The sequence below is a fragment of the Molothrus ater genome, chromosome 2 (genome assembly GCF_012460135.2).
Source record: "Molothrus ater isolate BHLD 08-10-18 breed brown headed cowbird chromosome 2, BPBGC_Mater_1.1, whole genome shotgun sequence".
NCBI classification, from domain to species: Eukaryota; Metazoa; Chordata; class Aves; order Passeriformes; family Icteridae; genus Molothrus; species Molothrus ater.
The window spans coordinates 61,190,728-61,217,708 of record NC_050479.2 but is presented as its reverse complement, the minus strand read 5'-3'; the positions used below and the strand labels follow the sequence as shown (position 1 = coordinate 61,217,708).

General features: G+C 43.3%; 1 long non-coding RNA gene across 1 annotated transcript; it reads right to left on the bottom strand.

Moving 5' to 3' along the window:
- Positions 1–25,860, bottom strand: LOC118692027 (uncharacterized). Its single transcript, XR_004981113.1, has 3 exons — positions 25,763–25,860; positions 8,165–8,273; positions 1–213 (listed from the first exon to the last, which is right to left on the bottom strand). It is a non-coding gene; the product is annotated as an uncharacterized LOC118692027 (long non-coding RNA).
- Positions 25,861–26,981: the final 1,121 nt, after the last annotated feature.

Below are 26,981 nucleotides of genomic sequence, written 5' to 3'. Positions count from 1 at the left end.
CATAGATTTTTATTGTAGAGACTCTTTAATCTACCAGGCAACACATAACAAGATCCCATGGCTGGAGGCTGAAGATAACAATGTTTCAGCTAGCAATAAGGTGCACATCTTAACAGCAATTAATTAAGCATTGAAATAAGTCCTGAGGGGGTATGACGAATTCATCACTTCTTGAAGTCTCTGAACTTCATCTTTCCAGACATCATGCTATACCTGAAATAAAAAGTGTGGTCTTGGTACCGGCATTATAGGGAGGAGCAGTGTTACGGTGTTTCTTAACGTCAGGGAGAAGTAATTTTCCACATCAAAACCTCCAGGTTTTTCTTTTTTCTTTTTTTTTTTTCTTTTTAACACACATAATGAAATTCATTCCTTCTCCAGTATCAACCAGTCTACTGCAGTGGAAATCAAGAGGCCACTGCCAACTTATACCACTAAATAAAGCCAAACTTTTAAAAACAGATATACAGCTAAATTTCAAGATGCCTACTGGGCTGTAGAGCAGAATTTTCAGTACACTGCCGCCTGCTCCTTATTTTTAGTGAAGTCTCTCTTTCACTGTCAAGTCTTCCTTCTCTAGAATAATACATTGCTATTGAAATATTCAATGAGTCACTTTTAAATATCCCACAGGAACAACAGGACATTTATCTCATGCTGCAGAGCTGTATTTTAAAAATAATTATCTTAAAAAGAAAGCCCCATGCAACAACTGAGAAAAGCCCAAATGCCTTCTCCTTTCTGCTTCACAGAACTTTCTCTCCTTCTGCCTTTCTCTTTTCCTTTCTCATCCACTCTTCACCCACAGGGTTATGCTGAGGTGGCTACGAGGACGCCGGGCTGAGACGCTCTGTTTGCATTCCTCCATCGATTTGGGTTGGCTACTCTCCCCTGTGTAGGCTTGGCAATGTGAAAAAGTGACCTTGTGGCAAACTTGGGTGTGACCTTCTAGAACGGCAACAGCTCCCAGCATGACTGCCTGGTCTCCGAAATATTACTCCATGGAAAATTTGAGGCAGCTTATCCCATGTGTACTGACAAACTTAGGTTTATTTTAGGGGAGGAGAATGCATCTGTGGAGTTATCACAGCAGGGCTAACTCACGGAGTTGCCACATCCTGGCTCCCCTGCCTGGAACTTGCCACGGAGCTCTACTCTGTGCCTTCTTTCTTTGTTAATGGTGGTGTGCCAAAGCCAGATGCTCGCTGTGAGACTTGGTGCTTCTGCTGCTGCAGCACCTCAGCAGCACCATCCATTGCTGCTGCTGCTCTGGCTGCCGTGGCTCTCTTGCTCTAGCTACTCCTTCAGCTCTGAAAAGGCAAAAGGAGCTTGGAGCTGTTCTTCAAAATGTCACCTTCAAAATGGCTGTGATGCTATTCAACACTTGTAAGAAGTGGTTAAGAAGGTAACTGCTGGATCTTGCAGCACTGCAGCTTTTTGCACCATGAGTGCTACTGTCAGAAGACTTCAGGTGTGTGGATTCAAATATATCCATTTTGGGACCAAACTAAACCTCTGTTTTCCTAAGGATAACATCCTGTACAAGGATTTTGACAGTAAGATTCACAGCTGAGTCAGAGGTTCTTGCAAAAGGGTCCTGACGCACCAAGGAAAGTTAAAGAGCCTGCACCACCAATCGTGAGCCAGACACAGCTCACAGAGCATCAGTCTCTGTGACCCTGGGTGCTCCTCTGAACTGGGAGATATTCCCAGTTCAGGATATTAGATCCCTATATGGACTATTCCCTTAAGAGTTGGACTCAAAGATCCTTTTGAGTCCCTTCCAACTCAGGCTGTTCTGTGATTCCATTTTATTGGCTCTGCCCATGCAAGGAATGGACCGAAAAAAGCACAAACCATTGGCCTACCTTGTCAGTGAATTGTGTGCCCCACACTGTTCACAAGACTGGACTTATATTCTGTTTTTATCACCAACAACCAAGCCACCTCAGCCTGAGCTCCACAGCCCTGCCATGGTGACACTGGGGTTTTCAACTCTGCATGGGCTGGGCAAGGCTGGCCTTTGCAGGCACAGAGAGACCTTCCAAGCCTGGAAAGCTAGTTTGGAGGTGAGAGAGGACAGCATATATATTTCTGACAAATCAGGGTGACAAGGATCTTCCATATTGTGCTGTATTTTGGACTAGAGGAACTTTTTCTCTGCTGAGGTGCTGTTATGCACACATACATGCCCTACTAGAGCAGAAATTGTTACATTTTGGATTTTTTTTTCAGTCTCTGATGCTTCTGACAGCCTGAGGCTGGCACGCAGGTGCAAGAGTTCACTGGTTGTCATTGGTATGTCACACAAACAGTGCTTTGACCTGCTCCTTCCCACTCCCCAACCCACCCACATACACTGCTTTGCTCCTCATGGGAGCAAAACAACAGAGATGAAGCAGCTGTGAAATACACCTGCCCTCCATTTACACACTTCTAACTTGGCAATATAGATCAGTTATGCTGTAATATAAATACATTTCTTTCCTCTACCCACAGCTCTGGATCAATCAGCAGCATGAAACAGTAGGAGGGAAATGAAGTAGTAACGTGGGGGTAAAAAAGTAAGTTGATGTGGTAATCAGCCAACTAAACACCATTAGAACATATTGTCCTGCTCAGTGGCCGTACAGCTGCACTGGGCCATGACCAAATCTATTAATAGGCCATGCAGAGCTCTTTGTAGTTCTGTGAGCAATGCTCCTCAAACGCTGAGCCTTGAGTTCATTCTCTGTAAATGCAATAACCCCCTCGTGGTGTATAGTTACAGTAGTCGACTCTTCAGCAAGGATAAAAAGTCTGACTCTAGTCTCTTCAGGCCAGAGGCAAAAATCCTGCTCTTCATTTTTTGCCCAGACCAGAAGGGGGAAATAATGCTGGGACCATAAATTTATTCTAATGTGGACAGGAGGTTGCTTTATAGAGTATCTGGGTTGTTCTAGGCTTGATGGCAGACATGAAGAGTAAAGATTGGGGTGGAAAATACACAGTTTGGTTTGTTGTTGCTGTGAAAAGGACCTGTTGCATCCCAGGATGTTGCATCCCATCCCCTGTTGCATCCCAGGTCCAGGGGACTGGGCTGTCACATCCCTGCAGTATCCTACACCCTGTGGACCAGGACACTTGCCATGTCACTCCATAATCTGGCTGCCATTTTAGGATTGTATGCCTCCTGCCAAGAAGCCTGCACACTTACACAAGAAACCCCTTAGTCCCTGTCTGTAACTTCACACTAACAAGCAGAGACTTCCAGCCTAAAAATTATTTCATTTTAGAAACATTTAAAGTTAAGGAAAATGATTTCTACCTCACACCCAAAAGACACAGGATGGCGGAACAGTGCAGATCAGATGCTCAGCAGGCTTAGAGAAGGTAACTCCATGTACCAAGGTACTGGGGAGCCATTACTCCATGAAAATATCTGTAACACCCTTGGGCTGCTCCAATCTCTTTCTCTGACCATAGACTGGTTTGTGGCTGGAGCCAAAACCCAGTGCTGCAGCTCTATGATAAATTATCATCTTCCCCATGATTGAGGAAGGGACTTGAGGTCCCTGGAGGCAGTGGATGCTTTCTGCAGGACATGACCCCAAAGAATTGGAGTCTGGGGAATGTCTGGAGTGCTGTCTGAAACTCAGGGGTGAAATCGTGCTTGGTGGGAAAGAGCAGCAGCAATGCAGGAGAGAAATGCTCGAGGGAGAGGGTGTACCCAGAGAACACTGGAGGAAGCATGTGTGAGGCAGCAGCTGAGGAAACAGGCAGCAGGGACATGGTAAGCACTTGGGAAACAAGCAAAGGTAAAGTGCTGTGATGGAAGGAGAGGTGAAATGAGGGCTTTGTCTGGAAACAGCCTGGGGAGAGCCCTGCATGAGGTCAGGGGCTGTGTGATTTGCATTGACTGTGCAAGTGCAGCCACTGCAAGCTGGGAAAGCCTGACTGCAGCTTCCGGGGCTTGGTGGGGCACCTCTCCAATTCAGAGTGGGGCTGCCACCTAAGTCATCTTGGGCTTGGCTGTGTGCATTTATTTATTGAACTGGATTGCCCAAGCCAGCAGTCGAGTCACCGCCGACAAGCGTCAGTAAGGCTTTCACACCTTCCAAGGCCTCCTCTCAGCCCACTGGCAGCAGCAGGGAGGGCTGGTTGGGGCAGGCACACAGCAGGCTTGCCAGCCCTGCCTGGGGCTCCTTCCCCAGTCAATGGAGCAACAGGGAGGGGGTGCAGCCTTCTGGCAATGATTCAGCCCACCAAGGAGCAGAACCACCTTCATGAGGTGCATGTTCCCCTGCTCTGACTGTAGGAAGAGCCTAAAGCAAAGACAGACTGTAATTTAAGGATCCCAGCCAAAAAGCTCAGAGTTAGAGAGGATGAGTCTGGCTACCCATGCAGATAGACGATATGTGTAAAAGTCAGCGTGGCGTAGCAGAGTGAGAGAAGGTGAGTCATCTCAGAGAGCACCAGAGCTGACTGTACAATAAGCACCACTTCTTGTGTCATTATAAATGCACATGAAGTGGGAACTGTTGTGTTGGCTGTGTCTCCCAGTATTGCACATTTCAGTTAAGCTCTCTGGAACAACTGGCTGTTGGTATTAGTTTTAAGATAATGCCAGTGGGAAGTAGTGAATGACAAAGCACTGCTGGCAAGCAATCAAGCTGTGAAACAACCTCTGAGAAGCACAAGTTATAAATTCTTTACTATATTAATTTGACATTACAATTTAGAGATAAGGTTTTCCAGGAATCCAAGTGAACCAGCATTCAGTTTTATTCATCTGAAAAGAAGTCAGTAATATTTAATATTTGTATACTATTCTCCAACATCTTTGTTGATGAAAAGCTAGGTCATTTCTGTTTCCAGGGCTAGACATACTATTTTGGCACATGCTCTTATGTTGTTATGATAAATCCAACACAGATACTCTCTAGTCATTTTGGACTGTAAAAATATTTCTGAAGGCAGCAGCAATCCTCTCTACAAGGATGAGACTTCAAGGGCAGTTTTTGGTCCTTTCTTCACAGTTGTTTGTACTACTGAACAGTACATTCCCAATATAGTGGTTTCTTTCTGGCTTTTCTCCCATGCTTCCTACCACAGGTGCATTGCCAAGGCAGAAGTGTAGAAGCTACATCACGCAGCAGCCAAGCAGCCTGTGCCTCTCTCAGCCAAAGCCCCATAGCAGCAGTCACCCCTCAGTCCCCAGGAGCAGGGACCTCTGCCCAACCAGGTGGCTGTGAGGGGTCTGTCAGGCCCCAGAGCTGATGCAGAGGGATGTGCATGGCCCAAAATGTGCTTCCTCCTACCACATGACCCATTACAGTGGCTGGTCCCTCAGCTGCCTTGCAAAAGCTTTCAGTGCAGGGGGTGGAAATGCTTAAAGCTATGTGGGTGATCAATGGCAACGTGTCAGTGGGTGGGTCAGGGAACACAATGGAGTAAGCAGCAAGCATCAGGCACCGGATACCATGGAGAGCACATGGGCAGCAGAATGAGGGAGAGGATTTGAGTTTGTCACACCTTTTGCCTCTGTTCCACCTTCTTTTCCCTCCTTTTTTCCATTTTTCATTTGTTGGGATAATGCAAGTGGAAAAGGGCATCCAAACTCATCCATCATGCCATTCAGGACACTATTTTTAAAATAAAACCCACTATACTGGTGTTTATGCAGAGAACATACTGGATAAATATTTTATGCCATGGATTCAGTTTCTTATCAGGACCTGTATTAATAATAACTATATAGTTCCAATTGTTAGTGGGCTCCTCTCCCAATGAATGCTTTGTTTAAATGTATATTGAAGACTTGTTTTTACAATGGCTTTCTTCTCTTTAATAGGATTTGACATGTTGGCTGTGGTATAGCATGCGAGTGGTTTGTAAAAAGATTTAAAATATATTTCTGAATGGTGCTATATAAATACTGCATGCATTGAATTGCATTATTTTATTGTGAAACTGAAAGGTTTCCTGTTCTATACCATAATATGATTTGTTATTTTTCCAGCACACACATTAGCCTGCATTCAACTTCTGCACAAGGTAGAGGAACTCAAATTAAATTTACAAGCACACCTGAGCAAAGCTAGTTAGCTGTGGCCAGATCATGTTTCTGTGATTAAATAATGCTGGCTATTATAACACATTGCAAGAAAGTGCAGCTATAAATCCCTGTCTCGGTTTATTTCCAATGCTTCATTGTACTGTAGAAACTCTGCTATACTTTCTAGTAGGCAAAAGGCTAGATGGGGGACTGAGTCAGGCTGAGCAGATGTGTTAGATACTAACTTGGAGGAGATAAGAGTAACAATGCTGCTCTCCCCTGAGCCTTCCCCTCAAGGACATTCCCATGCTACACAAACATTAATAAATTGATCTTCATTGCATCCAACCACAGACTTTATTAGCTGAGGAAATTGGTTCCCAGAAAAATTTAGCATTTTGCTCAAGGCCAGAGAGTAGATCCACAGTAAGGAGAAAGAGCTGGAGACCTTCACTTATTTCCAGTTAATGTTTAATGTTACGCTAGCGTGTAACAGGGTATGCTGAAGGCTGGGTCACATTGTCAGAAATGGAGGGGAATGGTTTTGCACCCTACAGCAAGACCCTGCTGACCATGTTGGTCACCACCAAGTACCCCTGGGGACCTGTTAGGGTAGCAGGTCCTGAGGGATTGAGGGACCATCTCCTGCCTGCCTCTGAAGATAAAAGTCCATGGCTCCACCACTGTCCTCACTGGGACATGTCAGGAGGGCTCATCTCAAGGGCTCAGGAGCTTCTCTTGGGGTTCATATCTACCCAGCTCAGGGAACAGAGCTGAGGAGGTCCTGGCCCTACAGTCATCCAGGTCACACTGCAGCTTTCCTTTTGATGGAAACAAGGGTGACAGAGCTAAATGGGAGGCTGGTGCATACCCAGCTCTGAGCTGAAATACACAACACATGGCCAGGACAGACATCTGAGGCTGGGGACACTAAAGCAGCTGAGCTCTGTCCAGAGTTCAAGGTTTTTACAGGTGGCTCTGACAGTTTTGCATTTTATTAAGATTTCTCATTTAGCAGTCATTTACATTGTTGCCAAAATTTGACCACTGGGAGTAAAGTTTTCCAGTCCAGGTGTTTGCCTGAGGCTGAATTACTTTAGATAGAGAGGAAAACTTTGTGTAGTTGTTCCTCATGGCCAAGACTTAGATTGAGGGAAAAGATTGGTTTGTAAAAAAATGATATGACTAACCCTTTGAGACTCTCCAGTGCTCTGTAAATGAAAAGATAATTGTATGAGAGAAAGGAAAACAGACCTTGACCAAAACAGAATTGGACTATATGGGCACAACTCAAATTGATGGTTACTGTGGGAAGAGTGATGGAGGGCCTGGGTGAGGTGGGCTGACACAGGCAGTATACCATGATTTAAAGTGGGAGAATGGGCCAAACACCAGACTTCACAGAACTGGACTGAATTGAGACTGGGGAAAGTTTGCAGTGAGCCAACTGCTAGGGTGGGAGGCAGAAGGTACAAGGGTAACCATTTAAAGTTTTGCACCCAAGAGAAAACACTAATCTATAGCCTGGACTGGGCTGGTTCCTAAATTTCACCAGTCCACTGCTGTCAGTGTTTACGTGAGAAACCACTGCTGACAGCATGTTTTATCTCCCACATAGTGTGAGAGCCAGCTCTCACCCCACAGGTGTGGTCTTTTAGCTGCCTTGGCAAATCTCAGCATCATGGTGTTTACCCTGCTGATAAGTCATGTGGATGTCATGCAACAGTACTTAACTCCCTTTAATTTTGTCTTTAATTGCACACACGTACTTGGGGTTTCTTCATGTATTCAAAGTCCTTCAGCCTCATCCTGTGCACTAGAAAAACATGTCTCAGCTGGCAAGCACCTATTTCCACTATCTGATTTATTTATTTATATTCCTGTTATTTTCCACTATATTCCTGATTTATACCATGCTCTTTGAATCCTGAAATATTTTCTTCATGGGATTTTCTATAGTGCTTGCCACTGCAGAACAAGAGCTCCCCAGCCATTAGCTGGTTCATTTTAGCAGAACTTTTCTGTGATGAGATATCATGATACTGTCATTTGGCAAATGGGCATCTAAGTCAGCACTGCAGCTGCCAAGCCTGAACCCACTGGGGCTTGATTTCTCAGAGCACTTACTGTACAACACGAGGGTGTGAATCACTGAAGCATCTCTCTGCCTGTCTCAGCTGAGACTGGGAGCTCAGCATTTCTGCACACCAAACCACCGGGCTTGGAAGGTAGGCACCTGGAAAGTAAAAGGACACAATTAGGACCCACCTATGAGAAGCCTGGATGAACAGTATTTCCCAACTCTCTGGAACAAAGGGTTATATCCAATGATGTAATTTTGTACTTTTTTGTGTCCCACAGTCCTGTTCCTTGTTCCCTTCTAGCTTTTGGAATGACATGAAGAAGAGGTGCTGCCACAGCCACAAAGTGGGTCTAATTTGTGTACTGAAGGAAGGAGCTGTGTGGGAAAATACTGCCTGATCAGACAACCCAAAACATGTCTGCATAATTCTTGTATGTATGGGAGATGCATTAAGGTATCAAAGGTAATTTTAAATTAGTGTTTTCTAACATTTGTGTGCCTGTTCTGCCAAGCTTATTAGTATTCCTTCAAAGAGGGAGTTTGATTTGTTTTGGAATAAAGCTTATTTATTCTAATTACACATAGGAAATAGCTAGCTCTATTTTTCTTACTAAATATTTTTGCAAATAATAAGGGTGCCCTTCTCTCAACATCCCTCTCCAGCTTGGGTTCAGCATTTGAAGATGATAAATGGGCATCAAGCTCAGCATTTCTACCACCTCCTACCTGCTTTGACTCTTGTTTCATTAGAATTTCAGCAATGTGCTGGTTCATGGCAGATAACCTCCTCTCCCTCTCCAGAGTGCCTGTGAGTGTGTAGGGGGTGAGGGAATGGGTGCATTTCTCATCTCCTCAGCATTTATTACATTCCTCTTTCTCTACCTCCTCTGCAGCAATAAATCAATGCTACTTGTTATTGTCTACTCCTTGGGCAGCGTCTTGAGGGGAGAGGCAGACTCTCCTGACTATAATGCCATGTGTTTTATCAAATGCTAAAACAGAGCTAAAGACCCAAAGTAAGCCAGTCTTGTTTTTGCAGCTTTTGAGGGGAAGGATCCTATCCAAGTCCTGCCAGCTGCATCACCCATCAAGAGGCTTTGTCACACAGGTTGCAGTTACCAGCCCCAGCCTTAAGTTGCCTGCACAAGCAGAAGGGGACACTGTGTCACTGGAGCAATGTTTCTGGTTTTACTCTGGGCAAGAAAATTTAAAGTTTCTGGTGCTGATTTTTTCCTGCCAGCAGGCAGCTCCATGACTGGGATGCTGGATGAACCTTTCCTGCATGTGTGTTGAGATGGCTTCATGCTCCTTGCACTTCTGCCACTTGTTAATGGCAGAAATATGCTCTAGAAATACATTGTGGGTGAAGTAAAATACAACCTGATTACTGTTTACTCTATCAAGACCAGAAGCACACTGGTACCTGGAGAAACTGTAGATGTGGCACTTAGGGGACACGGTTTAGTGGTGGATTTGGCAACCTGAATGATTCTGTGATTGTAAATGAAAAGCATCTTCATAGTGGGACTGTGGCTTGCAGCAGTTCCCTGGGGAAACTTTACCCAGAAAGCCTCTGCCTTTTTGTTTTGTTGCCTGCTTTCTAATCACAGCAAACTGTTTTCCTTCACACAGGCTTCCTGAATTTCTCCTGGAATAAAAGGCCTTCCCACAAACCTGACCCAACAACCGTACACTAGATGTTCACTCCCCTCTCCCTTCTGAGAACACCCTGAAGAGATGGGCTGGAGAAATGGTCATGAAAGAAATCGGTGTGGTGGAGGAGTGGGTGAGAAAGGCAGGCACATGACTTCCAGAACAGAGGTGTTTGGCTGATCCAAGCCCAGAAGCACAAAAAAATACTGACACACCTGCATAGGAATCCAGGACCAATTTACACGGGCAGGTTTAAGCTGGGGTTGCAACTGGGATTTTTTTATCCTTCACCCCTTCCAATGTTAACTGAGGTAACTCATATGGGAGCCTTCAATGCAGAAGTTATTGAAGGGGTTTGCAGGCAGATTCTCAGGGTTGAAGTGCCAAAAAAGGCCCCCTGACACATTAGCATGTTTTTATTGTGGCTTTGTAAATATATTTTGCATTTTCTTTCTGCAGTAGCAAAAGGTGTACAGTTAGATCCCCCCCAAGCAAGAAGTGTACTTTATCCAGCCTCAGTTTGTCAGCAATGGCATTGGTAAAAGCATGCACACACATGCACTTCTTTGTGTCTTCCCTAAACGTTGACTATTTTTTTATTAAAGTGGCTGCCTAAAGCTACCAACAAACCAACAAAATGTTCTGGGTATGAAAAAACCCCATCAACTCCAATTCAACTCAGATTCCTTCTCCTGCTCTGATTTAACCATTTCTTCCTGCCCCTACCCTGGTTTTCAAGGGCACATGCTGGGGTCAGGATGCTTTTTTCAGACCTTTCAAGGGAAGATGATGTCTTGCACGAGACTTCACTCAGTCATAGCCCCCTCTGCCAGGGGCACTGTGAGGGCAAACCCACAGCCCGTGCTGCAGAGAGGCAGGCCTGACATGCAGAAAGGACCCATCTCTTTCATGCTGCTTTTCAAGGCTCCAAAATCTATTGATGATAAGCAGGCAAGAAAGTATTACATGCAGAAAGGGGAGGGGTTGCTTTCTGTTCGCTTCTTTGTTCCCCTTTCCTAAAAAATATCTCCCCAGCCTTCAGGCAATTGTCAGGGTGTGGACTCACATGATGATAGACCTCAGATGGGTTTGCAAATACAGCACAGACTTTGAGGGAGATCTCTGTTTCAAGAGCTCTCCTTGCCCCGTGGCATGGTGGGAGGGGGTAGAAAAAGGGACAATTTTATTTCATTTTTAATAATTAGTTTACTTCAGATAATTCCATATTGCCATAGTCATGAGAGAGTAGTGAGTCTCGTTCAACAGGTGGACTTTCTCTGCACACTCTCTGCTAACACTGGACACTAGTTTGCCAGTTTCCTCTGTAGAGATTATTTAGATCTTGTAGTGCTGACCAAACATCCTTAATGTGGACAAAAGGATTTCAGGGTTTATGCAATCAAATACTGTAGGAATATCCAGCAGTGTGAATGCAGGCAACAGCCTAGAGCAGACCATTCATCACTGTCACTAGGCACTGTTTCTGTTTCACATGCCAGTTAGATGCTGAACTGGAAGATGTCCAGGATCTTGCAGACTGAGATGGAGATAGGACCAGCCCTTCTCAAGGGCTTTTATCATGTTCAGGGTAGAGCAAGATCAGATACTGGGTTATATTGAGAGAATTTGCTTGCATAAAGCAACAATTAAATAATGATAAGCTTTAGGTGGAGGTTTAATGTCTCTTCTGGAGGAAAGCATGGATGACCTCATGTTTTGGCTTTTTTTTTTTTCCCTAGAAAAAACAGAAAGCAAGAATGACAATGGAGAATTCCATTAAAGACTTTCTTCTGATTCTGTTGTGTAGAAGGGGTGGGAGGTGGAGAGTATTGACTTGCTGGTCAAAAAGGAGCCTGTAAGGAGCCTTCTTTCCTGAAATGTCACATTGGATAGAGATAGTTTTCTGCAAGAAGCAGGCTGAGAAGGATGGGTAATAAAGATGTTCAAGACTGACAAGACTACCCATGGCTCAGAATAAGGCAGGAAGTGTAATTAAGGAATCCTTTGACTGAACCTATGTGGATAGCTTTCAGAATTAATAGGTTAGGACAGGGTATATAAAAATGAGCATGTTTTAAACCATCAAGCAAGGAACCTGGGTCTATAGTAGCTTTTTAATCTTGTTTTCAATTCATGTTTTTTTTGTCTTCTTTAAGGAGAATAAATTCTGATTGCTTGGTAAATACTAAATTGCATCTCTTAAATAAGGTATGGCTTCTTTAAACACATTCTGTTCTTTTTGTTAATGTTAGCTACGAGCAGAAGAGGTCCTAGAGGATACACAGCATGGAGGCTCCTGATTTAAATGGTATATATTTGCTTGGAAACATAGCTTTAATAGTTTTTTTCAGAGCAGGAAATGGTAAATGATCCACTCATCTCTTGTTGTTGTTGTTGTTGTTATTTTTGTGTTTATGTTGGATTCTACTCCCACAGAAAGTGGAATTAAATGAAAAGTGAAATACATCTATTTTACAAGGATGCATTTGTGAAAATGATGCAGTTGAATTGACCTGATTGCTTAGGTTTTCAAGATTTTAGATGAATACAGCTGATCCTCTGGCCCCAGAGTCTAGAAGTGGGGAAAAAGTCCTCCTGGTTCTCTAACTCTCAGATATTCTCAGCCTAAAGTGAATAAGATGGCAGACCGAGCTTTATCCCTCTGCCCAATGCCCGAGGTGAGTTTATCTGGGTGCAGATGAGCTGTGCCCTGGGTGCAGACCTGAGCTGGCTCATGCAGCACGACTGATGGGTTCAGGTGCAGTGTCATGTGAAGGCAGCTTTAGGATTTGAAGGTCAGGGAAGGTTCAGGAGGTGGATGGTCCTGTTTGCACAGAAGTGAGCTTAAGCTCATAAACCCAGCCTGTTTCCCTGCACAGCTGCCCAAGTGGCTGGTGCCATATGTTTTGAGGTGTGTCTTCTTCTAGAAGACACACTCTGGCTAGCAGCTTTTACTATTATTATTATACAAAATGTCCTTGTTGCAATACCACATATACTATGGAGGACACTTGAGCTGAATAAACAAAGCAAACAGTTTTGTTTCAAAAACTAGTTGAGCAGAGACATGAATTCTCCTTAGTCCACGACTTTCACAAATTCAGTTTTCTACCTTTCCTCAAAATTGGTAATTCAACTTAGAGTGCTTAGTACAAAATAAATTTCTTTCAATATAACTCAATTGTATGATTAAATGTTGTAAATCCTGGCCTTAACATGTGCTCATCACAACTTTAAATATTCTCATTTTTGAAATAAGTCGAATTCTAATTTAAAGGAAAAAAATTTCAATTTGTGCTTCCGTGCTTCCCCCCCCACCCTTTTTTTTTTTTTTACACAGGCAGATTATGCATGGGCAGGATTTTCTATGTCTGCCCATGTTTTATGTCACTAACAACTCTTATTCTTCTGACTTCTTTAATTTTTGGTTATCATGAAAACCATGGAGTTCTGTAAGAATGGATTTATATGGAAACTAGGAAAAATAAAAGGAAAATAAAACAAAAATGAAAGAAATAATAAAAAAAATGAAGGGCCAGAATATTCTGTGCTTGCTTCCTAAACACCATACGACCATTAGAATCCACGTATCTTTCACTAATGATCCTTTACTAGAGGGAATGTCTGATTATCTGGTACTTTTCTGACACGTCCTTTCTCTCCCCCTTTCCCTTCACTGGCTAGAGGGATTGGTGATGGTCAGAAATACTGCAAACATAAATTACTCCAGCTTCCCTCAGGAAATGGAAATAAAAGCACACCGATTCAAACATTTTGAACTCTCTTTAAAGTCTTACAGAACTAGTGGAAGGTTTGAGGTGGAGTTTCTTAACCTGTCTAAATCAGGACTCTCTTCCTTGACATGAATCAGGAAAGGAAAAATTCAATGTTTTACCAATTTGTGCAGGACTTTGATGATAATTTGCCAAGAGACATTTAAGTGGTACAACATGAAATAACAGAAACTAAAATTAATGGAGTTGGAATGGGATTGCATTGTGCAGGGCCCCCACATATGGTTACAATTTGGTGTTTCCTCTGTATCTGACAGGATCCTTACAGAAAGAATGCTTCTGAGGAACTGCTACTGCACCCACCATGAAAGCATGGAGAAGAAAACCTCACCCCACAGTGTCTGTTCACCATTCTTCCTCCTCCCATGGTGACTCCTTGTGGGGTTTTTTGTGCTCAAAATTAAGCACAAATCTGAGTTTGCTCTCATAAGCAATCTTGTCCTTTGCTCATGGTTTAAATCTCGAGGGCAGCACTGGAAGGTATCCCTGTTTGGAAGCAGTTGATAGGAACTCCATGAGCTCATCTAAGTTGCCAACACGCAGCACCATGAACCACCTGAGATGCTGTGAGACAGCTGAGGTGCTCAGGCTGATCTGGCAGATGTGGCACAGCACCTACAGGAGGCACATGTCCGCCTGGAGAGGCAGCCAGAGGCCAACCACTCCACTGCAGGACAGCTCCAGGTTTTCAGAAGATACAGCACACCCCTTGGTGTCTCCAGATGAGCCAGGTGCCTGAGCTCCCAGTGTGGCCAGCTGAAACCCAGACAGGGCAGTCAGCAGCATCTGAAAGCTGCACATGGAACCAAATGCTGGGATGCAACCCAGTCGCATCAACACAGGTATCAATTTTCTTTTGAGATATTCTCTCGTATTTCAAGTAATCACACAGGCTGGCAAACACGATTTGGAACTACTAATAGTATCTAGGAGGAGCAGTTAGACACTAGGTAGGATGCTCAAGACAACCAGAACCTCTGTTTTGGCAAGCAAACTTCAAAGTCTAAAGAGAGGCTCACGCTCTGTGGAATGAACAACAGATGATTCAAGTTTAGAACCAGCCCAAAAGCAAAAAGCTCCAACTTGGCTCCTCCTGTGTTAGGCTATGATGGTGCCTCAGCACACAGCATGAATGTGGAGCTTGTGCGTCACAATGCTCACGAGCCAACCTCTTGCCAAGCTCTCTCCTCACCTTGTAGACACAAGCTACACCTCCAGTCAGCCTGTGGCAACCACTGACCAAAGTGGAATGCCAGGTAAACAGAGTGTGCCACGTTGACACAAACCTGGCCAGATACAACCCTCTCTGAAATGCTGAACTTGTGCCCAAGTATTAATCTGCCTTTCATTTCACTATTTCCATTGCTCATAATTACTACCATTGGCACAAACAGTGAGTTATCCTCCTTGCTCAAGCCTGCAATGAGTCTGACTTTTTCATAGCTATGCTTAATTGTTGCCAGGGTTCCCTGTAGGAGCATTAGCGTGCTTAATATTACATGGCTTGAGAAAATTAAATTATCAATATCAGGTTAAGAGCACTCAGTTGTTCTTTCTTGGCTTTTGTAATTGCTTGTGTGATGGGAAAATAATTACTGTGTTGAGTTTATTGTTATTCTCATTGTCCTCAGTTGGTGATTTTGTTGTTCAGCTACGGACATGTCTGATTTAAAATGTCTATAATATTGCTGTCTTAGAAGGAAATAGAAAGGAAAGGGGAAGGGAAAGGAAGTAGGAAAATTAAAGGCTGATCTAAGATTAACATAGTGTTTACTCTGGCTCCTGGCAAGGTCTGTTTGTAAAGGGAGACTCCCAAAGCAAAAATCATCTCGAGTGAATTTGTTTAAAGTGACACTGCCAACTTCAATATCACACTTCAGGATTTTTGGTTTTTACTCCACGATAAGTAACACCCAAACCAATTATACCCCAGTAATCCCATTGGAACACCTCAGGTTACAGTTGTGAGAATAGAGAAAAAGCATTAATCTCTATTTTTGGGGTAGTTTTTACTGCAATTCCTAGCATGCTACTTTCATATTCCGTGTTGGAAAGGACTTACAAGGATCATCGAGTCCAGCTCCTAAATGAGTGGTCTGATACAGGGACTGAGCCCTTAATCTTGGCATTATTAGCGCTATGTTCTAATAGCACAGTCCTAACCAAGTGAGCTAATCCATGATCCCCAACTTGTATGGAAAGCTTACACATAAAAAGGATCATGTGGATTTGGGCCATGCCCAAATCTTCTGTAATTTCTTAATAGGTCTCCTTCCTGTTGTTATGTAGTTTTGTGATAGAGTAAGAGGAGAGAAAAAAATGCCACCCATGATTTTTGAAAAAAGATTTTTGAAACCAACAGGGGAAATAGAAAACCAGAAATCCTCATGAGTCCTGTGCAGGGAGGGGTCAGGGTCCTTGCTTTCAGCCACGCAGAGAGAAAACAGTCCCTAGTGAAAAGATGCCTACTGTCTCCAGAAGCCAGTGGGAGTGGGCTGATAAAGAGATCCCTTTAACTGTGGTGCTCATGAGTCACTGGTGTCAGCGTTAAGACACCCTGGGAGAAAGAAGGAAACAAAACTGGTTATTCACTGCCTTTGTTTAGCTGCCTTCAGAGGTTTCAAGAAACCTGAATACAGAGACACTGTGGCATATGCCAACTGTTGACTCCATCAAATAATAAAGCAATCCCAGTGGGTATTAAGAAGCGTGGAATCATTCTAATGAGTCTGGCAAAATCTCATTAGGATGAACAGCAGGTGATGACAAAATATTTGCTCTGTATGCAAATGACTTGTTTCCTTCTCTGTCTGCACGTGGTTGCACGAGTGCTCAGAACAGGAGCTGTCACATAATTACTTACTGGAGTAAAGCACTGCATATGTGGTGGTTGCACTTCAAATATATCAGTGGAAAAATGGGAAAAATTATAGAAAGGAGAGCTGCCTGTATCACCAAACTCTTGCACAATAGAGGGCTTTGCTGGGCACCCAGACAGTCCAGCTGTCTTTCCAAAAATGCTTTCAAAGTAAGGACATTTGGCCTGCAAGTTGTCAAAACTTCTCCAAGAGCTGTGAGTATAGAAAACATCATGGAAGAAGGGCAGGGGGTATGCTGAATACTGAGAATAAGGCAAAACATGGCAGTTCCTGTTGACAGAGGTAGGTTACCTGCACAGACCCGGGCCTGACCTGACCTGCTAGTTCAAAAGGCAACTCCACTAATCAACCCTGAACCAGCTAGCTGCAGGCTCAGATGTTGCACAGTAAATCACTGCTTTGTCCCCTTCAGCTGTTTTAACATCAGACTCTGTAGCCCTGGTATCTGTTCTGTTCCTGATGGTGTTTCTGGCATAGTACACTTCCATTCTCTCCAGTGTATCATTAATAATGCTTCGCACATTTGTTTTTAATCACTTTGGTATTTATTTATTGCTGCAGTCCTGTTCCTACTCCTCATACATGTCAGAGGCAAAATTCCTGTGTGGGGGAAGTGGAAGTCCCCCAAGAGCCTCATTCTTCTGTGCACACTGGTGGAGAGGAGGACAGGGCAGTTGAGTCAAAGGACACTCCAGATTAAATAACCCAAGCTACACAAACAAAAGTGTTCCTGCAGATCTTCTCTCCAGTGCCTGGCAGTCAGAAACCTTCACTATATACTCTCTGCCTATGTAATTGTGGTTTTCTCTCAAAAAAAAGGAGTCAGGAATGCATTTGAAGCCTTCCTTCTAAAAACACCTTAAAGATCCCCAGGGCCATGCAAAAATTCCAGGATGGAAAGGCAAAGGACTGTGTGTATGATGACCCTATGCTCTCACCATGCTCATTGGTTCTTACCTGGAGACAGCTGGCTACAGACTGCCCATCAGACAGGGAATTAAGTAAGCTGATTACGAGAAAGAATCATTTGCTTTCCTGCTGAAGTCCTATAGAGATGGAGTAAAAACAGTACACTAAAGAGCAGAAATTTGCCCCCCTTGCCATCCAGCAACTTGCAGCCAAAATCTTACGGAAGTCAGAGAAAGGGGACAAGTCCCCTAAAATTTCCCTTCCACAAAACAAATTAAAAAAAAATTAAAAAATAGTTATATGAGGCTTTGTATTCCAAGGACATTTAAATTAGTTATTATGTGATTTTAATAATAGTGACTATTTTAAATTGTTAACACTGTTAGATGCTGCTAATAGGAATTTTTTAGTCTGTAGATCTTCATGAAAAATGCTTTTCATACAAGTGGTTTGTCATGGTAAAGTCAATGTTATCATTTCTTCTTTCCTAAGTTTGAGAAGTCTGTAAGGGTCACCAGGTATTAGATCATCAAGTGAACTGGGAAGCAATGCCTAGTTCTCCTGATTCCCAGAGCAGCAGCTTGTGAGCACAGGGGCACTGTGGCTCACTGTGCCTTTGCTGTGGGTCTGGGACTTACAGAGCTACCAGAGCTCCTTCTGAGGCTGGAGGCTTTAGGAGTAAGTTGGATAAACATCATTTTGGGTAGCATGGGGTATGTTTGACTCTCTGGGCATGAGGACTGGCAACACCATCTCTTGAGACCCAGACCTGTAGCCTAGGATTTGATGGCAGTATCCTACAGAGTATTCATCTTAGATTTAATAATTGCATTAAATTGAGGCCTGCAGTGGAAGTGGTGCCAAAATGAGAGCAGGCCAAGAGCTACATGAAGCTCTGGGAGGCGGGCTGGGAGGGGTTTGCAGGGCAGTGCAGCTCGTTCTCACGGCTGGTTATGCATGTGAGGGAACACGCTCCAACCCAAACCCACAGCAGAGCACAGGGGGGGCACAGTAGGCTGGTTCTGCTTAGCAGCTTTTGCTGACCAGCAAAAGCAATGGAAATCCCAAGCCCTCAAAAAGCAGTGGGTCTTAAGCAACCACTTTTGCGTTTCTTTTCTATTTTTTTGCTACCTGATTAGCCAAACAACCGAGTGTTTGTTCAGTGTGGGACTGACTGCAGTAAGAAAACTGGACAGCAATGGCAGTGATTCATTTCAGGCCTGAAATGTCATCAGATGTTAGCAGTGGTCTGTATCAGCTGACCAAAGGTCATGCACATGCTGATCCCAAATACTTATTGCTCTGAAAAAAAATCCCATGGAGCTCTCCCATATTCAGGATAGGTCAGAATGCTCCAGGTTTGGCTCCCTCTACCCAAAACAGTCCTCCACCATGCCCAAGAGGCTTTGTGTCCTCACACTCATGCACTAATAGCATGCCCCCAGGCTGTGCTGTGTCTTTGTGAGCATTCTGGAAAAACATCCCTTAGGTGAGTGAGGCACAGCTGTCAGGGTATTTCACACGCTTCCCACTGGAAAAGACAACAAACAGAAAGAAGCATTTTTCTCTCAGAATCACAGGAAAACTACATGTTGCTCAGATGAGATCTAAGACCAAGCATCCTAGACAGGAGAGCACAAGCCCTAAAGAAGGGGCAGGAGTCAGTTTGTGCTGCTTGGCCTTGACAGTGGCCCTTGCCTTCTCTTCTTTAGCAGTAGAGAATGGAATGTTATAGAAAATACAAGGGCAGCTTACTCATGCAGAGGCATCTAGTGCAGTCTGAGATGCCAAAACATGTCCTGTATGGCTTTCACCTCTTTCTTCCAAAGGGATATGTTTCATTTAAGACCCCTGTGGTATTTGTCAGGCTGACCAGACCTCTTGGGTACTCCCAGGGATCTGAAACAGCACTACAAGTTTCTGTTTAAAGAATGAGACCCCCAAGCTGCAAGGTGTTCCAGTTGCTCAAGGTCTCATTTGAGTTTTTGCAGCCTGAACTGAGCTCTGTGCTTTTGCTGCTGAGTGAGTTTGCAATTAGCAGCAGCAAGCACTATATGTTCCCTGCAGTCTCAGAGGTGTCTGTAGAGCAGGCCCACCTTGAACTGATAAATACCTCCAGACAGTCTTCTTGTTCCCATAGGTCACTGGTAGTACTGCTCTCCTAAAAGCCCTTTGAAAATTAAAATAGTTTAATTAAAAGTAATTAAATTAACACAAGGGTCAAAGTAAAAAGAGACTGTAGTGGGCAGCTTTTCTCATGGGTTTGGAGTGGGTAGAGAGATCCTATACAATCATGTCATTCTCATAAAAATAATTCCTATTAAAGGTGGGGAAGGAGAGAGCTACCCTGTGATTTCTTTGCCCTTGGCCTGTTCCCTCTGAGACACCAGAGCATTTTGCTTTTCCCTTCCTTATCCTCCAGTCCCAGCCTGTAAATTCCTGACCTGCTGTTCTCATCCCTACCTACCCTTTCTGACACGTCTTCAGCATTTATCTCAGAGTTTGCTCCATCCTACCTCTGCTGTATCACTGCCTCCCAAACCACTGTAACTTTGTTCTTCCATTCACTTCCTACTCTTTCCACCTGCCCCTCTAACCTTGGCTGTCCCAGACCCTCAAAGTCAGCCTTCCTGTATTCTGCAGCTCCCTGAGGTCCATCTCTCTATGAAATCCACCCTATACCTATCCTTGAAGGACATCACTCCTGCTCTTCCCTTGGCCAAAGTAGATAAGTGCATGTTCCCCTTCATCTTTCCCCTACTCAGGGATAGAAATCCACCCATCCAGACCTACAGAAAAATAGAATATGTCTGGGTAGAAAATGGAGACCCTAATCTGGGGATAAGAAGCTACATCAAGATATAGTTGTTTGTTTAGATAAGCTTCTAGGAAGTCTGGACCATGTTGGAGCATATCCACAGCCATTTCTGTGGACAAACTGTGCTTCTACCACTCATTTGGTGTTTATTGGTAGCAAAATGTAAGTCACGAATTGCTCCAGAGCAGGTAAGAAAAGGTCTTAAGAAGAAAACAGCAGCTAAGTTAACGGATACAATTTCCAAACATTTTCGTCTCCCAGTTTTCAACATTGTGCTGAGTTTGCTCTCCAAACGCCTGACTGACAAACGTCCTTTCACTTTTACTTAAAGTAGCTCAGAAGGCAGATTATTATTATTTCCCATTTTTCCCCTTTCTCTTTGTCTTTGCATAATAAATCAAAGTGGTAACCACTGGCTTACCTAGGTATTTTTGTGAACTTTGGAAACAAGATTCATCCTGTCTTTCAGCCCGTGCTGAGGCATTTAAACCAGAAGCCTAGATACCCTCACTAATCACTTTGCCTGAGGCTGAAGCACCCCTACATGTGTCTCACTTCTCCCATACCCAAACCTACCAGAGGCCAAATGTACAAACTGCATTTTGTTCACCCTCCAAGCTGCTTCTCCTCAGCAGATCCAGAACTCCCTGTGAGCTGGCCCACAGTGGCCTTTATGCCTTATAGGTGTCAATCCTTTTTGGCACCTCTGCTTTGCAGGTGCTTGGGATTTTCAGAAGCAGATGTATCTCTCCAGCTACGCTGGTTAGCAGGGACAGACCAAGAGGAAATCAGGAACCTGAAGGCATTGTTTTCCTTGCAAAGGCTGCTCTGTACCTCCTAGTGTGTGCACAAGGTTTTTCCCTGAGCTGTGCATGCCCACAGTTTCATTACAACAAACTTTGCTGGGAAGTCATAGGATTATCTTTATTTCCTGAACAATACAGATGCAGACAAGTCTTTGAAGCCTTTTTGTTCAATTTAACTTAATGAAAATTTGAGCCTTCATCTTGGTGTAGAGTTAAAATGTTCCTACTTGAGCTAAGAGAATATCTTCTATATTTTTTTTATCCACTGATTTCCCCTGTCTCCAGAGAAGACACAGAAAATCAAACAGTTTGCTCTGTACTTGCTAACCTTACACTACCACACAGTTTTTAGTAATGTTGGGAACAATAACTTACGAGGTTGTGTCCTGTAAGGGAGCAGTATAACTCCAAATCTTGCGTAAATGAAACTTTCGCAAACTTCAGCAAGACTTTTTTCCTGCCAATTATGGAAGAACAAAGCATCTACTCTTTCATATTTAAAAAATCACCTCATCCTGGAATCTCAAGTCTAAGGTGTTTTTACTTCAAGGTGAAAAAGAACTTCATGGTTATGATAGCAGAATATCAGATTACTGACTCTGTACAACAGTCCTCTGTTTGGCTTCTGTCTACTTCTTAACAACATTTAGTAAAAAGCTGAATGCCTTCCAGAGACACCTTTAATTTACATGCTAAGAATGTTTATGCCTCTCAAGTGGTCAAATTAAATTGTATCAAATGAACTGTATGGGCTTGACATAGGTTCTAAGGCCCTGTTTAAACTGTTGTGTGTTCATGAAACAATTAAAGCTGAATAAAAAGTACCAAAAGAATTTCAGAGAGGATTAGTTCAAATGTTTAACTGAATTAATGTCTGCCACGGTTGGTTTCCATGGGCATTCATTTGATCTGGCAAAAATGCTCTTTCCTAATCATTTAGCCAAAGTCTGATTGTAAGTCACATCTGTTCTGTTGGGGAAGGTAAACAAGGATTCTGTCTCCTGATCACTTGTAACTGAACAGCTCTATATCACACCTCTTGCACAGCAGGTGTCCAGCAGCCAAGGTACTCAAGAAAACTTTGGATTTTTACTGATGGTACATTATTTGGCAGGCTCTTAAAAATAGTAATTCTGTGTGCATTGACTGTTTTTACAGACCACAACAGCTGGGGCTCAAACACCTCAACTTCAGACTTTGCAAACAAGGCATGACTGGAGTCATGGCATCTCTGGGTGAACAGTTTGACATTTCAACAGGTTTTGATGTCAACAGGGATAAGCAAGTCTTCCAACATGGTCTGCTGAACTGATTCATCTTTCCACACAGACCCTATCTTCACTATCTTTACTTCCCAGTCTTCAGAAAAGCCTTGAGGATATGAGGTAGGAGTATGGGAGTATTTAAATGAAGAGGAAAAGGACTGTTTATGATGGTGTTACACAGCAGAGTAAATAGCCCTCATCCTATACTCACTGAAATTGTAAACCTGAAACACAAAATTAAGGTGTAGAGAGCTTAGAATATTTTGTTTACCCCTGCTTTAAATAACAATATTGCATAGGTTATTACTGCTGTTGTAATTAGCAACCAGTATCCAAGCTGCCTAGAGAGGTGCTCTCTCCCAGTTTTCGATATGATCCCCAAAGGACCTCAGATGGAAACATTTTTTTGATAACCTGATATGAAGGGTGCTCATACAGATCTTATACAGATCATATAGTTTTGACACTTGCTCATCAATTTTGTCTGTGAGATCTTAGCAGTCTTAACCAGTGCCCTTCCAAAGGTGGACAGAAGTTCTAAGTAAAGCCCAATAATTTATTAACATTTACTGCTTTTGGTTGTGCAACAAAATAGATCTTTTCTTCATGCTTTTGATAAGGGAATAGGTTATTGTCAAACTACAGGGCAACTGGCTGGACTACTACAGTCACAGGATGACTTTATAACCTCTGCAGCACTACTTAGGGTTATTATCTTTATTTATCCATTCAATAATGTTTTAACAGATATTGCCAGTGCATGTCTCGAGGGGGACCTGCTAAGCATAAACAGTAAATATTGATCCTCCTGTCTCTTCCCTGGGCACACCTGCTAACGCACCCCTAGTCTTCAGACCTGAGATCTGATACTCCTCTCTGGCACTGCACTTAAATATCACAAAAAGAAACTACTACAACTGGTGATCTTTGCACTGTACTTAACAACATCGGGAAGTAATCATGGCTAATTGCTATGGCTGTAATTCCAAACCTGGCAGCTGGCAGGGAACCAGAGGCCTCAGTCACATTTGCTGAATGTCTCTCTAACACGCTCCAGCAGATAGTTTGCAGCAGTGCTCTCCAAAGCCTTGCCCTTTGACTACTTGCATTTCTCCAGTACTTAGGTAGTTGCTGCCAAGGCTGTTCTCCTCTAGAGTAATTATTTGTGCACTGTAATTTCTTGGAAGCCCAGCTGGCAAATGCTGCTTTCATGCAGGCTGGGTTACATCTATCTAGAGAAATGTTGGCAGTGTAAAGCTTTTAGGGGCACCTAGAGGGAATGAATAAACACTGGTTATAAAGAAAAAACTGGTGCCATCTTCTCCCACTCAGGTAACTCCTGTTGACTTCAATGGGAGTGTGACAATTTTCACAGCCACTCCATTTGCTTTTGTGGAAATAGTTTCTTTTATATTAACAATAATTCAAAATGACAACCCCCAGAGGTCTGAGGGAGCCAGAGAACTGAAAACACTGATGATGGAGTGTGGATACATTCCCATGATAGTCAGGAGAACGGGTCAGTTGACATTTAACAACAGTCTGTACATCCCAGCAGTGGGTGCCTGAGGTAAGATGAGTTAGGTAGCATTTTCTGAATGGCTTTGGTATTATGGGATCAGTTCTCATCTCAGAATCCAGTTTAGAGAAAGTACCACCAAGACAATTAATTTTAGTAGAAACCTGTGTGCCAGAGAAACCTGTGTGTAGAAACATGCACTTCTCTCTGACAGAGATGTTGCACCTTGGGAAATGCAGCACTTCAAGAAAGAGTACTTGTGCTTCCTGGGATGACATTTCCCTTGAAAATAAGCAGTTGACTACATCCTGAAAAGTTCTCACTCCAGCAGGAGCACCCAGGTAACTTCAGAAAGCCCTGCATCACCTTTAAAAGGAACAAACACTGAAAGATGGAAAGCATTTCTGATAAAACAGTGGGTCTAGGAAGGTCTCCATTCTGGGCCACCAAAATTTGGAAAAGAGCAAAATGCATAACTAATCTTCCAGTGTCTGGGCAAATGAACAACAACGTGGTAAAATAAATCCAGTAGCAGCTCTGGGACAGTAGATAAAATCTGACTAGAGACCAAAGAGTGCCTTGAAGGAGCACTGGTTTGTTTTGAAAGGACTGCTAAACTAATGTTGGCACTTGAACTAGAGTTGTAAAAAAAAATGTGAAATTGCTGCTCATTTTGCTAGCAAAGACATGGAATCCTGCAGACATTGCCATATATCACATCCTGTAGTTTTCTGGTTTTAAAAGTAGCACATTTCATAGTACCACAGGGCTGTGACCAGAGCTGTGTAGAGACCAAGCTGAGAACTGAATTTGCCTATGGGTTCAAGATATCACTGGAGGGTTTCACCAAGAGCCTTTAGCTGTGGTGGCTCTCCCAGTTTCTCCAGTGTGTGCACTGCATGAACCTGGTTTGCCTCTAGACTTGTCCAGACACATTTGGGGTGCAGGCACCTGGTCAGGGTACGGTGCCTGAGTCATCCCTTCCCAACCCCTGCTCCTGTTGTGGAGTCTGCATGTGCAGCACCCGAGGCAGCAGTGAGGTAACACAAGGCAGAAGGGGCTGTAGATAAGGCTTGGGCACTTGATCCTGTGTCAGAGCCTTTCACTCCAAGACCTGCATAAGGCAGGTGGCATATACCTCCCTTCAGGCTGTTCTGCTGATGCTCCAAAACCAGTGGAGTGTACGTGACTGCAGAAGAGGTTAAACTGGTGCAACCAACCCAGCACAATGAGAACACTTAGAGGAGAATTCAGCAGGATGCATTTTTCTTTCCTTAAGGTGTCATCTAGGAGATTAAACTGATCTAATGACCCTCTCTTACAGACCATGGCTATTCAAAGATATGTACATCAGTTCTGCATTTGACTCTGTGGCATGCAAAACACCACTTGTATTCTAGCTGGGCTGGCACAGGCAAATATGATGGCCTCTGCTGACTGGAACTGAAATGTAGTCTCCCCCGCCTCCCCAAGAGTTGCCCTAGGCTCCTTCATAGTTAAAGATCAAACACTACTGGTTTTAAGGGTAGCAAAGCTCCTTTCTCAGGCTTAATATATTGTTTTGTATTTGTACTGACATTCCTTCCTTCCAAACTCAGTCCCAGGCACCAGTATTAGAAGATGCTTATGGTACCAAGATTTGTATTTCATCATAGCACAATACATAGGGCTGGGGCAGACTGAATTTGTGATTGTTTTCACAGGCTTTGGAGCATCTGTAATGAATAGGATGCTAAAAGGAAACTAAGTCAACAATAAATGCTTGAGATTTATGGTTTTTTTCAGGAGCATGGAGAAAGCAAGTAAGAAAGGAGAATGTCTGGGTGATTACAGTTCACCCAGCTCTATTCAGGATCTTCACATGGCTGTGAAGAGCAAAGCACAGTGCACTCCTGTGTTGGACCAACTAGGCTGGGCTTTGACAGTGAAATTGAAAAAGACTAGAAGACTTCAAGATAAATAAGACAGCAGGAAAAAGTAATGAAGAAATTAAACTGACCTTCTTTAGAAAAGGGTGAGACAGGATAAACAGGGAGAGATCTTGTTTTGCTTTCATCCTGGAAAAAATAACATTTCTTCCTTTCCAGTTCAGCACAGTTGACTGATTTGGAAACAAATCTGTTTTCTCTGGAAAGATTTATTTGCCCAATGACTTTTTTTTTCTTTTTTTTCTTTTTTTTTTTTTTGGCAAAAAGCAATAGGTTGAAAGAACAAGGCTTGTCTTGTTAGTAGGTTTAAAGGGCTCAGTAATTAACTGGTACATTTGGAGGCATGGCATGCAGGATACTTGCTGCAACCTACTTTATTACAGTGTCACAGGGAAGTGCTGTGAAATGGGCAAGAACTTTATAAAAACACTGTTTATTTCTCAGGCAGTATCAGATAGCAGGATTATTTCATTATGAAGTTACGCCAGAGCATTTGCTGAAGTAAGGACACTTTGCCCTGACCTTTGAGAACGTGCTTTCATCTGTGACATGCTTTTTCTCTCTCTCCCTTCCTTTCAGTCTTTCTTTCTGTCTTTTCTAAGTTGGAAACAGAGGGACTCTTATTTAGTCTAGGGACAGCATGCACTTTTTCACATCAGTCCTTTGCAATACATAGTAGGTGCCTTCAAAAAACATTGACATCCTGTGACTTGGGAAGTCTGTCACAAGGGTCACTTGTCCCTGAAGCCATCTCCTTTTGCTGCATAAAGTTTAGCAATGTTAATCACAGCCAAACCTCTTTAACTCCCTTACATTTTTCTGCCTCTTTTTTTTCTTTTTTTCTTTTTTAATTTGGTATGATACTGCGGACAATTGCTGGCTTGAAACAAAATTAACAAAAATGTTGGTGGCTCAAAATAGGACTGTAATTCCATGCTGCAGTGTTTTAAGTCTAGGTGACTTGACCTTGTGAAGACCTAAAGATCTGCATCCTGCAGTAACTGTAAATAATGTGGAGAAGTGCTCAGCACTTCTGGAATACAGCTACTGTTAGCCCATTCCCTGGATGTGCAAGCCAAACTACAGGCATCTGTATTTGGAAATGCAAAGCAAGCGAGTCTCTTCAAGTGCCAAACAAACCCTTGTGGGAGGGAAGAGAGTCTCTTCAAGCATATTTCTGGAAATGCAAAAGATAAACATTTATCTTGCAAAATTATGCCTCTTGTATCTCAAGGGCAACCTAAACACTGAAAACTTCCTCTGACTCCTATGCAAGTCCACGTTCACTAC